The sequence below is a fragment of the Bos grunniens genome, chromosome 4 (genome assembly GCF_055505025.1).
Source record: "Bos grunniens cultivar Pamir isolate PY7600 chromosome 4, Bosgru_T2T1.0, whole genome shotgun sequence".
Taxonomy (NCBI): domain Eukaryota; kingdom Metazoa; phylum Chordata; class Mammalia; order Artiodactyla; family Bovidae; genus Bos; species Bos grunniens.
The window spans coordinates 82,418,998-82,431,845 of record NC_141168.1 but is presented as its reverse complement, the minus strand read 5'-3'; the positions used below and the strand labels follow the sequence as shown (position 1 = coordinate 82,431,845).

The 12,848-nt window shown below is 44.3% G+C and overlaps 1 protein-coding gene across 5 annotated transcripts in view; it reads left to right on the top strand.

Annotated features, from left to right (window-relative positions):
• The window catches only part of LOC147374448 (uncharacterized), a 103,140-nt gene that overhangs the window by 56,981 nt on the left and 33,311 nt on the right, over nt 1–12,848 (top strand). Inside the window, exon 1 of one of the 5 annotated variants that reach the window (XR_015162777.1) lies at nt 8,161–8,300. The exons of the other annotated variants lie outside the window; for them this stretch is intronic. The gene's annotated coding sequence lies outside the window, so the exon portion shown is untranslated. Of the gene's footprint in view, nt 1–8,160; nt 8,301–12,848 lie in introns of those variants that run through there. 5 annotated transcript variants of the gene reach the window in all.

The following is a 12,848-nucleotide window of genomic DNA, read 5'->3' as shown; positions in this document are numbered from 1 at the left end:
CAGTGACTTAACAAAAACAACAATAATGAATGATACCGAGTCTTGTTTCATGTGCCTTAAAAAAAAAAAAGTGTAAGTAAAATATACCTGTTAAAAATAGCTTCTTGAGAAACCTGAATTGTTTTGAATTCTTATTCGACTGCCTACCCCAGGCCATTTCTTGAGAACAGGCGTCATTTACCTGTTAGCAATGGTTTTAAGGGACTTCCGGGGTGGCTCAGCGGTAAAGAATTTGCCTGTAATGCAGAAGACTAGGGTTTGATCTCTGTGTCAGGATGATACCCTGGAAGAGGGCAAGGCAACCCACTCTAGTGTTCTTGCCTGGAGGATCCCATGGACAGAGGAGCCCAGCAGGCTGCAGTCTATAGGGTCGCAAAGAGTTGGCTAGAACTGAAGCAGCTGAACACCCTCACAGGCTCTGGTTTTAAAGTTGTAGTTATGGGAAACAGCCACAAGGAGGCAGCATTTCTTCAACCCCACTCTGGTTACTGTGATAAACAGAGCCTTAGAGAAAGGCATGTTCCTGAGTTGTGAATGAGACTGCAGTGCCACAACAAATGCTTAAGGACTTCTGTCTCATTACTTCTCCATTACACTGCACCCCCCTAATCCTGAACAAATCACAGTTCCTGCAGGTCTTCTCTGCTGTTGTCTCTATTCTCTGCTGTTCTCTGAAGGTGATGTTGTCCCTGTGTGGGGCAACTCAAAGTAGGGGGCTAGAGAAAGGAACCCAAGCACCAAGAAATATGGAGACCGGGTTACTTTTCAAAGCCCTTCAGGACCAGAAAGTCCACCATCCTTTGGGTGCATAGGCTTGGATTAACTATTGGAGGTTCTCCTGGATATGGAGATTGCAAGCCTGACGGGCTACAGTCCACAGGGTCACAAAGAGTCAGACATGACTAAAGCAACTTGGCACCCACCTTTCAGAGGGGAGCAGGCACTAATGGTCCAAGGGCAGCTCATTTACTGGCACTTCCTCCCGAGCTCCCTCAGCCCCATAACAGTCCTGCCTTGGGAACTGAGTACACTTAGGCTCCAGGGATGACAGCCAAGACAGGAGGAAAATAGATGGGCAATTTAAAATTTTAATCTTAAATTTATATTACAATGTACTTCATTTATGGTACAACATTGTGTACGGTTTACACAAACAGTACACTGATTCAGTTAGATGTAGATATATATCTACTACTTTTCAGATTATTTTCCCATATGCGTTATTACTCTGTTGAGTAAGGTTTCCTGTACTTTATAGAAAGTCCTTGTTGATTATCTGTTTTATACACCTGAGTGTGTATATGTTAACCCAAACCTCCTAAATTATTCCAACACCCACCAACATTTCCTCTATAGTCATGATGAGTTTATTTTCTAAATCTATGAGTCTGTTTCTGTTTGGAAAATGTAGTTCATTTGTAGTAATTTTTAGTTTCCTTCTATTAGTGATTTGTTATGACACTGTCTTTCTCTACCTGATCTACTTTACAAGGTATGTTCATCTGCAAGTAGACTTATGTGGTTGCAAATGGCATTATTTCATTCGTTTTTATTGCATACTAATATTCCCTTCTATATATGTATCATTCTGCATCTGACCATGGACTGTTTGGTGTTTCCCTGTTTTGGCTATCGTGAAAGTGAAGTGAAATCGCTCAGTCGTGTCTGACTCTTTGCAACCCCATGGATTGCAGCCCACCAGGCTCCTCCATCCATGGGATTTTCCAGGCAAGAATACTGGAGTGGGTTGCCATTTCCTTCTGCAGGAGATCTTCCCAACCCAGGGATTGAACCCGAGTCTCCCACATTGTAGGCAGATGTTTTACCATCTGAGCCACCAGGGAAGTGGCTATTATAAACAGTGCTAAAGTGAAACTTGGGTTCCTTTGTCTTAACCAACTATGGTTTTCTCTGGACGCACCCACGAGTGGGATGGCCTGATCAGATGGTAGCTCTATTTTTACTTTCTTAAGAAACCTCCATAGTGTTCTCGTAGTCCCTATTACCAATATACAGTCCCATGAAAATCAAGTGATGTTTCTTTTTATCCACATACTCTCCTGCAGTTTTTCTTTGTAGGCTTTCTTATGGCAGCCTTTCAACCAATAACAAGTAACACGTCATTGTTGTTTCAATTTGCATTTCTCTACTGCTAAGTGACCTCAAGCATCTTTCAGTGTCCTTTATTTATTTACTTTTTTGATCAGTGTGTGTGAATTTCACCTTTTGCAGGTTGCTTCTTGAAAGTGTGCCCTTTAATGAATTCTGTTTCAATTACCTACTCCCAGGATATTTAAGGTGTCCTTTACATCCCTATGGACTTCCCTGGTGGTTCAGACGGTAAAGCATCTGTCTACAATGTGAGAGACCTGGGTTCGATTCCTGGGTTGGGGAGATTCCCTGGAGAAGGAAATGGCAACCCACTCCAGTACTCTTGCCTTGAAAATCCCACGGACAGAGGAGCTTGGTGCAGGCTACTATCCGTGGGGTGGCAAAGAGTCAGGCACAACTGAGCAACTTCACTTTCTTTCACTCTACATCTCTATAGGCCTTGTGAATGGAAAATAGCCCAAGGAACTGATTTTCAAGTTGTAGTTCCAGAAAAATGTCCACAAAGTGGAAGAATTTTTTAAACCCCACTTCGCATCCTTGGGGTAACCAGAGCCTTTGTGAAAGTCCTCTTCCTGGACTGTAAAGGAGAATGGACTGTGGTAGAATATATACCCCCGATCTTGTGTCTCTTTACTTCTTCCCCATTAAAGGACACCTTCTCAACAAGTCCAAGGACTGCCAATGTCCTGAGGGTGCTTTTGGCCATAGGTGCAATGAGTCTAAAGGAGGTGGAGGTGGGACCCCCAACGCCAGGAGTCATGGGCACCAGGTGCCTATTCAGAGCTCTTTGGGCCTCGAGGGTCCACCATCCTTTCGGTGTATTGTGCTTGGTTTTGCTGCCAGAGATCCCGAATGATCCTGGAGACTGTCACCCATCCCAAGGGGAATAGGCACTACGGTCCAATGGGGGCTCATTTGCTAGCTTATCCTGCCCTGCTCCCTCAGCACCATACGTCCTGCCTTGGAAAACAAAGCTGCCCAGGCTCCAAGGATGTGAACAAACATGAGTTTCTATGGCCCAAGAAGAATAGAATAGGCATTCCTATTTTTTTTTTCATGTAATTTAACTTCATTTTAAAATTATATCTGACTAGAGTTGTTTTATGGTGTTGTGTTTGTTCTAGGATTACAGAAGATTGACTCAGGTATATGGAGACATATTTCTACTGTTTTTTCAGATTCTTTTTTTCAGGTTATTACAGTGTTGAGTCATGTTTTCTGTAGTTTGCAATAGGGCATTCTTGATTTTGTATTGTACATAATAGCCTCTGTATGTTGATCCAAAACTCCTAATTTCTCCAGACACCCACTTACCTTTCTTTTCTGATCACCATAAATTCATTTTTTGAAATCTGTTTGAAAAATGGATTTCATTTGTACTAAATTTTAGTTTCCACCTATCATTGATGTCTTACATTATATCTTTCTATACTTGATCTACTTCAATTAGTATGATCATCAGCAAATGAATTCATAGGGCTGCAAATGTCATTATTTCATTACTTTTCTGGCTGAGTAATATGCCCTCTATATACATAATATGTCTCCAAAATGAATCCAGCCATGGGTATTGTGCTGCTTGCCTATTATGGCTATTATAAATAGGGCCACAGTGAAGGCTGGCGCCCATGTGACTTTTCCAACTATGGTTTTATTTGGATATATGCCCAAAAGCAGGATATCTGGATCATACGTAGCTCTGTTTTCAGTTTTTTAAGGAAACTCCATAGTGTCTTATAGTGCGTGTTACCAATTCCCAGTGCCCCAAATAGCTTGCCAGGATTCCTTTTTGTCCACATCCCCTCCTGTAATTTTCTTTCTAGACGTTTTTATCATGCCTCTCTGATCAGTGCCAGGGAATACATGGTTCTTGTTTAGATTTGCATTTCTCTGGTAGTTCAGACAGTAAACAATCCACACGAAATGTAGAAGACCTGAGTTCGAACCCTGGGTCGGGAAGATCCTTTGCAGAAGGGAAAGGCTACCCACTCCAGTATTCTTACCTGGAAAATTCCATGGACAGAGGAGCCTGGAGGACTACAGTCCATGGGGTAGTAAAGAGTCGGACAACTGAGCAACAAACATTTTCCCTTTGGCTGCTAAGCAAGCTTAAGCACATTTCTATGTCCATTTTTTAAAAAACAAGGGTATGTGAATCTTGTGATTTGTAGGTGACTTCTCAAAACTGTGCCTTTTAGTGACTTTTGTTTCGATTATCTACCGCAGGACATTCTTAAAGCTCAGGTATAAACTACATTTTCACAGCCTTTCTGAATGGAAAAGGCACCTAGACACCGGTTTCCAAGTTGTAGTTCCCACGTATTTCCACAAGGGGGCAGCATTTCTAAAACCTCCTCTCCTATTGCAGGGAGACACAAGGCCCTGCAGACAATCCCCTGTGTTGTAAACAAGAGTGGACCATGGGAGAACAGCCCCCCAAAGTCTTTTGGCCCTTTACTCGTTTTCCCTTTAAAAATATACTACTTGTAAGGCCAAGGCGTGCAAAAGATGTCCAGTGGTTTCTTTGTGTCATAGGTTCACTGAGTCAAATGAGGAGGCCTTAGGTGGGCCACTTAGCAACAAAAGCCCTAAAGACTAGAAGACTTTTCAAAGATCTTAGGGCATAGAGGAACAAGAATCCTCGGGTGCACTAGGCTTCATTAGCTCCCAGACTTTCCCACTGATCCCTCGGAGATTGTCACCTGTCCAGAGGGTTCCAGGCCCAACGGGTCCCATGGGATCTCTTTAGTACAATATCTTGCCAAGGTCCCTCAACCCCATGAGAGTCCTGACTAAGGAAACAAGGCAACTCAGTTGCCAGACATGGCAACGTTTTTTAAATGTACTGGACTATAGTTATTTCACCAATTTGGATTTTCTTTTCTTTTCTTTTTTTTGGTATATAGCAGCTTCATAAGGAGAAGGCAATGGCAACTTACTCCAATACTCTTGCCTGGAAAATCCCATGGATGGAGGAGCCTGGTGGCCTGCGGTCCATGGGGTCGCTACAAGTCGGGTACAACTGAGCGACTTCACTTTCACTTTTCACTTTCATGCATTGGGGAAGGAAATGGCAACCCACTCCAGTGTTCTTGCCTGGAGAATCCCAGGGACGGAGGAGCCTGGTACGCTGCAGTCCATGGGGTTGCACAGAGTTGGACACGACTGAAGTGACCTATCAGCAGCAGCAGCAGCTTCATTCACTTATATGAAGACAATGGGTAGTATTTTTTAGATTTTTTTTCCAACTAGAATGGTACTGTGTTAGGGTTGAGTTTCCTGTGGTTTACAGGAGGGCCTTCTTGTTAAGTATGCCAGGTATATGAGTGTGCATGTCAACAGCAACCTCCCAATTTGTGTGGAACCCAACCAGATTTATTTTGTGCTCACCATGAATTTAATTTCTAATTCAGTGAGTCCCCCGTCTGAAAGATGTACTTCACTGGCACCATATTTAATTTCTGCTTATCAGTGATCATCTTGGGTATTTGTTTTCTCTACCTGGTGTAAGTCCTTTTGTATGACCATCTGCTTTGTATGACCATCTGCGTGTGCAGTCATGCTGCTGCAAGTGTCACTATTTCATTCCTTTCCGTGGCTCAGAAGATTCTTTATCTTACAACGTTTCCTCAATACTTCCCACCATGGACATTCTGGTGTGTCTTAGTGAGTGTAATTAAGGCTGCAGCAAAGGTTGGAGTGCGTGACTTTTCCAACAGTAGTTTCTCTAAATATATCCTCACCCTTGGGGTGCGCAGCCAATATGCACCTGTCCGTTTCGTGTCCTGCAGGATACCCGTAGTGGTCTCACACACACTTCATACACTAATACACTCACACACACCAGTGCCAGAATTCACATTTTCCCACACTCACTCTTGGAATTCTTCATCATAGACAGATTTCCTGTGGTTTCTCTGATCGGTGACAATTAACACCTGGGTTTTGTTTAGATTTGCATGTCTCTACCTGTTAGTGACACACTGATCCTGGGGAGGTTGTCCCCACGCACTGTCCATCCCCTGAGAATATAATTGCAGGCATAGTCGTGCCCCGCTTCCCCAAGCCCAAGCCATTCTTATCTAAGAAAAATAGGCTTCTAAGTCTACAGGACTCACTCAGGCTTCCAGGTCTCCATCAGAAAAGCGTGGATTTCCTTAGCTGAGGTTTGTTATAGTGGAATTGCTTTATTTCTTTTTTTCTCCTCTTTTATCTAATTTTTCAATGATATTGTCCATGATGACTTCAACGTGTCGTATTTCTCTTAGGCATAAAAATAGCTGGATTTAGTTATAAGTAATAAATCTGGAGTATTTTTCAGATTCTTAACCCATATACGTGGGTTAACCCATATACAAGTACTATAGTGACTAGGGTTTCCTGTGGTGTACAGTAGGTCCTTCTTGATTGTCTATTGTAGCTATTTGAGTGTGTATGGAGATCCAATCTCCTATCTGCCTTGGCACTCAAGTAGATGACTTTTCTAGTCAGCATGAATTTTATTTGTAAATCTGTTTTAGTTTGAAAGAGATACCTAATTCTGTCTTAATTTTTTTTTTTTTTTGAAAAGGACTGTGTGTAAAGTTTACCATTTTAGGGTGCCTTCCTCAAACAGATTGGATTACTGAATGTTGTTTAGACTATATATCAGCAGCTCAAAACTTCAGGACACAAAAATAATTTAAATCTTCACAGGCTTTTTGACTAGGGAATGGCCCCAACACTGCTTTCCAAGTTGTAGTTCCCAACAGTGTCCACAAGACGGCAGCAGTTCTTCAACCACACTGCCAGTCCTGGAAGATGCAGACACTTGGAGCCAGTCCTCTTGCTGCATTGGAACTCAGTGGGTGGTGGGAGAACAGCCTCCTGAAGTGCTCTGCGCCGCTATGTGTTTTGGGTCAAAAAGCACACTGCCGATCAATCCCGACCGTGGCAAAAGTGCCCGGGGGTTTCTTTCAGTCTTAAGTTCACTGAGGCTCAAGTAGGTGGCTCGAGGTGGGACCCCTGAGAGAAAAAAATCCTCGAGACCAGGTGACTTTTCCAGGTCTTAGGACGTAAGCATCCGCGATCCCTGGTGCCAAAGCGTTAGTGGCTGCCTGAGTTCCGCCCCAGGCTGGGGAGAGGTCACCCGTCCAGCTGGCCCTCTACATCTCCTGGGACCTTCTTAGATGGCACATTCTCTGGCCCAGACCAGGTCTGTTTAAGGAAACAAGGCTGCTCCTTTGCCATGCATGGGTATCATATCGGATATCCTTGGGCCGGGTTTATTTATAAAGGTTTATTTATTTATAATAAAGGGTTTATCCCTTTATTATCCTGCTGTGAAGAGAGCAGCCGTTAATAAAGCCAGTAGGGAAATGTGAATGGAGCAGAGATGACAATCATTTCAAAACCTCTTATATCTATAGTGAAAAAATGAAGAGTTGTCATTGTTGATTAGAATTATGTATGGGGGAGTCATTTTAAATTTTCTCTGGAACAATAGATTTCACAGGGTATTTTCTCATTTTAGGTAATCCTTAAACCCTTGTTAATAATCCTACAGAGAAAGCTTGCTGGTGGCTCAGAGCCTGAGAGTTGGCCTGGTTGGGAGTGGAAGGCATAGAAGGCTGCAGTTAGGAAGGTTAATAGGGCAGTGGGGGAAGGGTGAAATGTGCTGAGACCTGGGGCTGACTTCATACTGGGCTTGCTTGTTTGTGTGTTCAGCTGGGCTCTGAGCATGGGTCTCTGGGGGAGACAGGCTTGCTGTATTGGGAGGCATGGAGTTCTGCCTTGGACTAAATAATGCTTGCACTGTGACTCTTTTCTATTCCTGTGCTGTATTGAAGTGATGGGGACTGGGTTGTGTTGCAAATAAATCATTTTTGTTGTTATAAAAAAAAAAAAAAAAATGACCAGGCGGTCTCCATTCTTTTTTCTTTCTCTTTTTGTCCTTTAAACCACTATTGGGATTATATTGATCACCAGTTATTTCACGATTTTTGGCTTGTTTAGGTGTACAGCAGCCTGCTTCAGTAATATGGGCGAATCTTTGGTGTTTTTCAGATTCTCCAGGCAGCAGATTCCCATGGTTGACAGAGGTTTGTAGATTCGGTCCTTCAGGTATCGAAATGTGCATGTCCACCCAGCCTCTTCATTTATCCTCATTGATGTCCACCATGGTCACCGCGAATTTGATTTCTCTTTCAGTGAGTCTGTTTCTGTTTGAAGGGTGTATTTTATGTGTACCAAATTTTAGCTTCCGCCTCTCAGTGATGACTCTATGTATTGCTTTCTTTCTCTGCCTGATCGACGTCCTTTCGTATGACCTGGTGCAAGTGAAATCAAGTGTCTGCTAGGATCAATATTCCTTTCCTTTCCATAGATCAGAAGATTCTTTATATATAGCACGATTTTTCCCGAATTTCACCTCCTGTCCCTTCCCCCCGCAGATATTCCAGTGGTTTCCGGTTTCGACAACTGGAATAACTTCCGCACAGAAGGCTGGAGTCTGTGTGTCTCTTCCGACTAGGGTTTATTCCGAATTTTTCTTCAACCTCAGTATGCAGATCCTATGTACCAGTCAGTTTCAATTCCTACAGAATAACCGTAGTGGTCTCATACAAGCTGGGACCAAGTCCAGTTCCCTGAACTCCAGTCAGGTATCCCATTTTCCCACTCCAACTCTGAGAATTCTTCAGTGTAGACATATTTCACCTGGCCTCTCTGATCAGTGCCAATTAAACCCTGGTTTTTGTTTAGATTTGCATATCTCTACTTGTTAGTGACCCACTGATGCTGGGCATTTGTCCCCCATGCAGAGGGGACCAGGCACTGTCGATGCTATGGGGCTTTAAGCGGGCATATCCTGACCAGCATCCTCAACCCAATGCCAGTCCTGTCTAGGAAAAATAGGCTTCTAAGCCTACAGGGATCCTAAAGGCTTGGATTTCCTCGCCCAATTTTTAGGAGAGAAGGCTTTTTTTGGGGGGGGGGGGGGGGGTGGAGCTTTCACCTCGTTTTTCAATTATATGGTCCTCCAGTGATTAAATTATTTTATTTCTTGTAGGTGTAACATAGCTGCATTCAGTTATATGTGGTCAACCTGGAGTATCTTTTAGATTTGATTCCGCATAGAATAGTACTATAGAGAATCAACTTTCCTGTGGTTTACAGGTGGTCCTTCCTGATAGTCTGTGGTAGCTGTTTGAGCATGTATGGGAATATCACCACCTAAGCGGTCTTGACACTCGAACAGATTTCTTTTCTGGTCACCTTGAAATTGCTGTATACATCAGGAAGTCGGATTTTGTTTAAAAGAGATATACCTTTCAGTGTGTCCTTTTTCTTTTTTTCATTTTAATCAAGTGTGTGAAGTTTCCCTTTTCAGGGTGCCTTCCTGAACGGGTGCCATTATTCTCAGTGCTATTTGGCTTACCTCCCAGCAGGACATTCCCTCAGGGCACATATTATAGAAGTGTTCAGGGGCTTTGTGAACGGGGAATGCCCCTAGGCACTGGAGCATTTCCAAGTTGTAGTTCCCAAGAGTGTCCACAAGATGGCAGCATTTCTTCCACCTCACTCTCATTCCTGGGCGATGCAGAGACGAGACCATCCTCTTCCTGCGTTGGCAATTAGAGTGGATGATGGGAGAACAGCCCCCTGAAGTGCTCTGCACTTTTATATGTTTTGGGTCAAAAAGCACACTATCGATTAACCTGGCAGTGCCAAAGGTGTCCAGGGATTTCTTTGGGTCTTAAGTTCACTGAAGCTCAAGCAGGCGGCTCAAGGTGGGACCCTTAAGAGAAGAATTCCTCGAGACCAGTTGACTTTTCCAAGGTCTTAGGGCGTAGAGCATCCACGATCCCTTTCTTTAGTAGTGGGGAGAGGTGGGGAGAGGTCCCGTCCAGCCGGCCCTCCATATCTCCTGGGACCTTCTGAGGTGGCACATCCTCAAGCCCAGAGCAGTTCTGTCTAGAGAAACCGGGCTGCTCGTTTGACAGGGATGGCAATCGTCTCAGATATCCTTGGCCCAGGTTTATCCAGGTGGCCTCCGATTTTCTTGTTTGTTTGTTTTGTTTTTGTCCTTTTGCCCGCTATTGGGATAATATTGATCATCCGTTGTTTCACCTTTTTTGGTTTGTTTAGCTGTACAGCAGCCTGTTTCAATAAAATGGATGAATCTTTGGTGTTTTTCAGATTGTTTCCCCACGCATACCTTTACTGTGCTGAGTAGAGGTTCCCGTGGTTGTCAGAGGTTTGTGGATTTGGTCCTTCAGGTACAGGAGTGTGCGTGTCCACCCAGCCTCCTCATTTATCCCCATTCCCAACCCAATGTCCTCCAGGGTCACCGCAAATTTGATTCTCCATCAATGAGTCTGTTTCTGTTTGAAAGGTGTATTTTATGTGTACCAAATGTTAGGTTCCGCCTCTCAGTGTGGAGAAGGCAGTGGCACCCCACTCGAGTACTCTTGCCTGGAAAATCCCATGGGCGGAGGAGCCTGGTAGGCTGCAGTCCATGGGGAAGCAAAGAGTAGGATATGACTGAGCGACTTCACTTTCATGTTTCACTTTCATGCCTTGGAGAAGGAAATGGCAACCCACTCCAGTGTTCTTGCCTGGAGAATCCCAGGGATGGCGGAGCCTGGTGGGCTGCCGTCTAGGGGTCGCAAAGAGTTGGATACGACTGAAGTGACTTAGCAGCAGCAGCAGCCTCTCATTGATGACTTTATGTATTGTTTTCTTTCTCTGCCTGATCAACGTCCTTTCGTATGACCTGGTGCAAGTAAAATCAAGTGGCTGCTGGTGTCGATATTCCATTCCTTCCCATGAATCAGAAGATTCTTTACTATATGGATTACACATTTTTTTCCCTCAATTCATGCCACCATGGACATTCTGATGGTTGTGTCTTCAACAATTGCAATTACTTCTGCACAGAAGGCTGGAGTCTGTCTTTTTTGACTATGGTTTTCTCCGAATATTTCCTCCAACTCCGTATGCAGTGATCCTATGAACCACTCCCTGTTGATGCCTGGGTGTTGAGACCACCTGCAGTGGTCTCATACAACCCAGGACCAAGTCCAGTGTTCTGAACTCCAATCAGGGTTCCCATTTTCCCACACCCCCTCTGCGAATTCTTCATCTTACCCGTATTTCACTTGGCCTTTCTGATCGGTGCCAGTTAAACCCTGGTTTTTGTTTACATTTGTATGTCTCGAGTTGTTAGTGACCCACTGCTCCTGGGCACATTGTCCCACACGCAGAGGGGGCCAGGCACTGTCGATGCCATGGGGCCTTATGTGGGCATATCTTGGCCAGGTTCCTCAGCCTCATGCCAGTTTGTGTAGGAAAAATAGACTTCTCATTCTGCAGGAATCAGAAAAAGGTCTTTTTTCTTGGCTGACTTTTCGGGATGGAATCTTTTTTTGTCTGTTTTCACCTAATGTTTACATTATATTGTTATCCAGTGATTAAAAGTGTTGCATTACTTTTAGGTATAAAATAGCTGAATTCAGGTATATTTATTCAACCTGAGTGATTTTACTCCATATTAAATAGTAGCATAGCGACTAGAGTTTACTAGTGCAGTTTACAGGAGGTTCTTCCTGTTGTCAGCTGTAGCAATTTGAGTTTGTTGGAACTCTCACTTTGTAATTTGTCTTGTCAGTCAAGTGGATTTCTTTTCTGTTCACCAAAATTTGCTTTAGAAATCAATTAGTCCGTTTTTGTTTGCAAGAGATACTACTTTCTGTGTATCTTTTTTTATTTCATTTTTTATACTTTTTTTTGGTCAAGTTTACCTTTTCTGGTGGCTTCCCTAATGTGTGTCATTTACTCAGTTGTTGTTTGGATTGCCTACCCACGGAATACTCCTTCAGGGCATGTATCATTGCATCCCCTCTGCTGAGCATGGAAGAATTGATGCTTTTGAACTGTGCTGTTGGAGAAGACTCTTGAGAGTCCCTTGGACTGAAAGGAGATCCAACCAGTCAATCCTAAAAGAAATCAGTTCTGAATATTCATTGGAAGGATTGATGCTGAAGCTGATGCTCCAATACTTTGGCCACCTGATACAAAGAACTGACTCATTTGAAAGACCCTGATGCTGGGAAGCATGGAACGCGGGAGGAGAAGGGAATGACAGAGGATGAGATGGTTGGATGTCACCGCCAACTCAATGGGCATGAATTTGAGTAAACTCGGGGAGTTGGTGATAAGGAGGGAGGCCTGGTGTGCTGCAGTCCATGGGGTCTCAAAGAGTCAGACAGGACTGAGCAACTGAACTGAGCTTGGGAACAGTAAATGCCCCTAGGCATTGGTTAGACAAGGCTGTGGTCCTAGTGTGATTAGATTGACTAGTTTTCTGCGAGTATGGTTTCAGTGTGTCTGCCCTCTGATGCCCTCTTGCAACACCTACCGTCTTACTTGGGTTTCTCTTACCTTGGGCGCGGGGTATCTCTTCACGGCTGTTCCAGCAAAGCATAGCCGTTGCTGCTTACCTTCGATGAGGGGTATCTCCTCACCGCCACCCTTCCTGACCTTCAACGTGGGATAGCTCCTCTAGGCCCTCCTGTGCCCGCGCACCCACCGCTCCTTGGACATGGGGTTGGTCCTCCTGGCTGCCACCCCTGGTCTCGGGCATGGGGTTGCTCCTCCCAGCTGCTGCCCCTGGCCTCGGGTGTGGGGTAGCTCCGGGCGGCTGTGACCAGTGCACTAGAGCGTGGGTGGCTGCGACCGGCACACTAGCCTTGTCT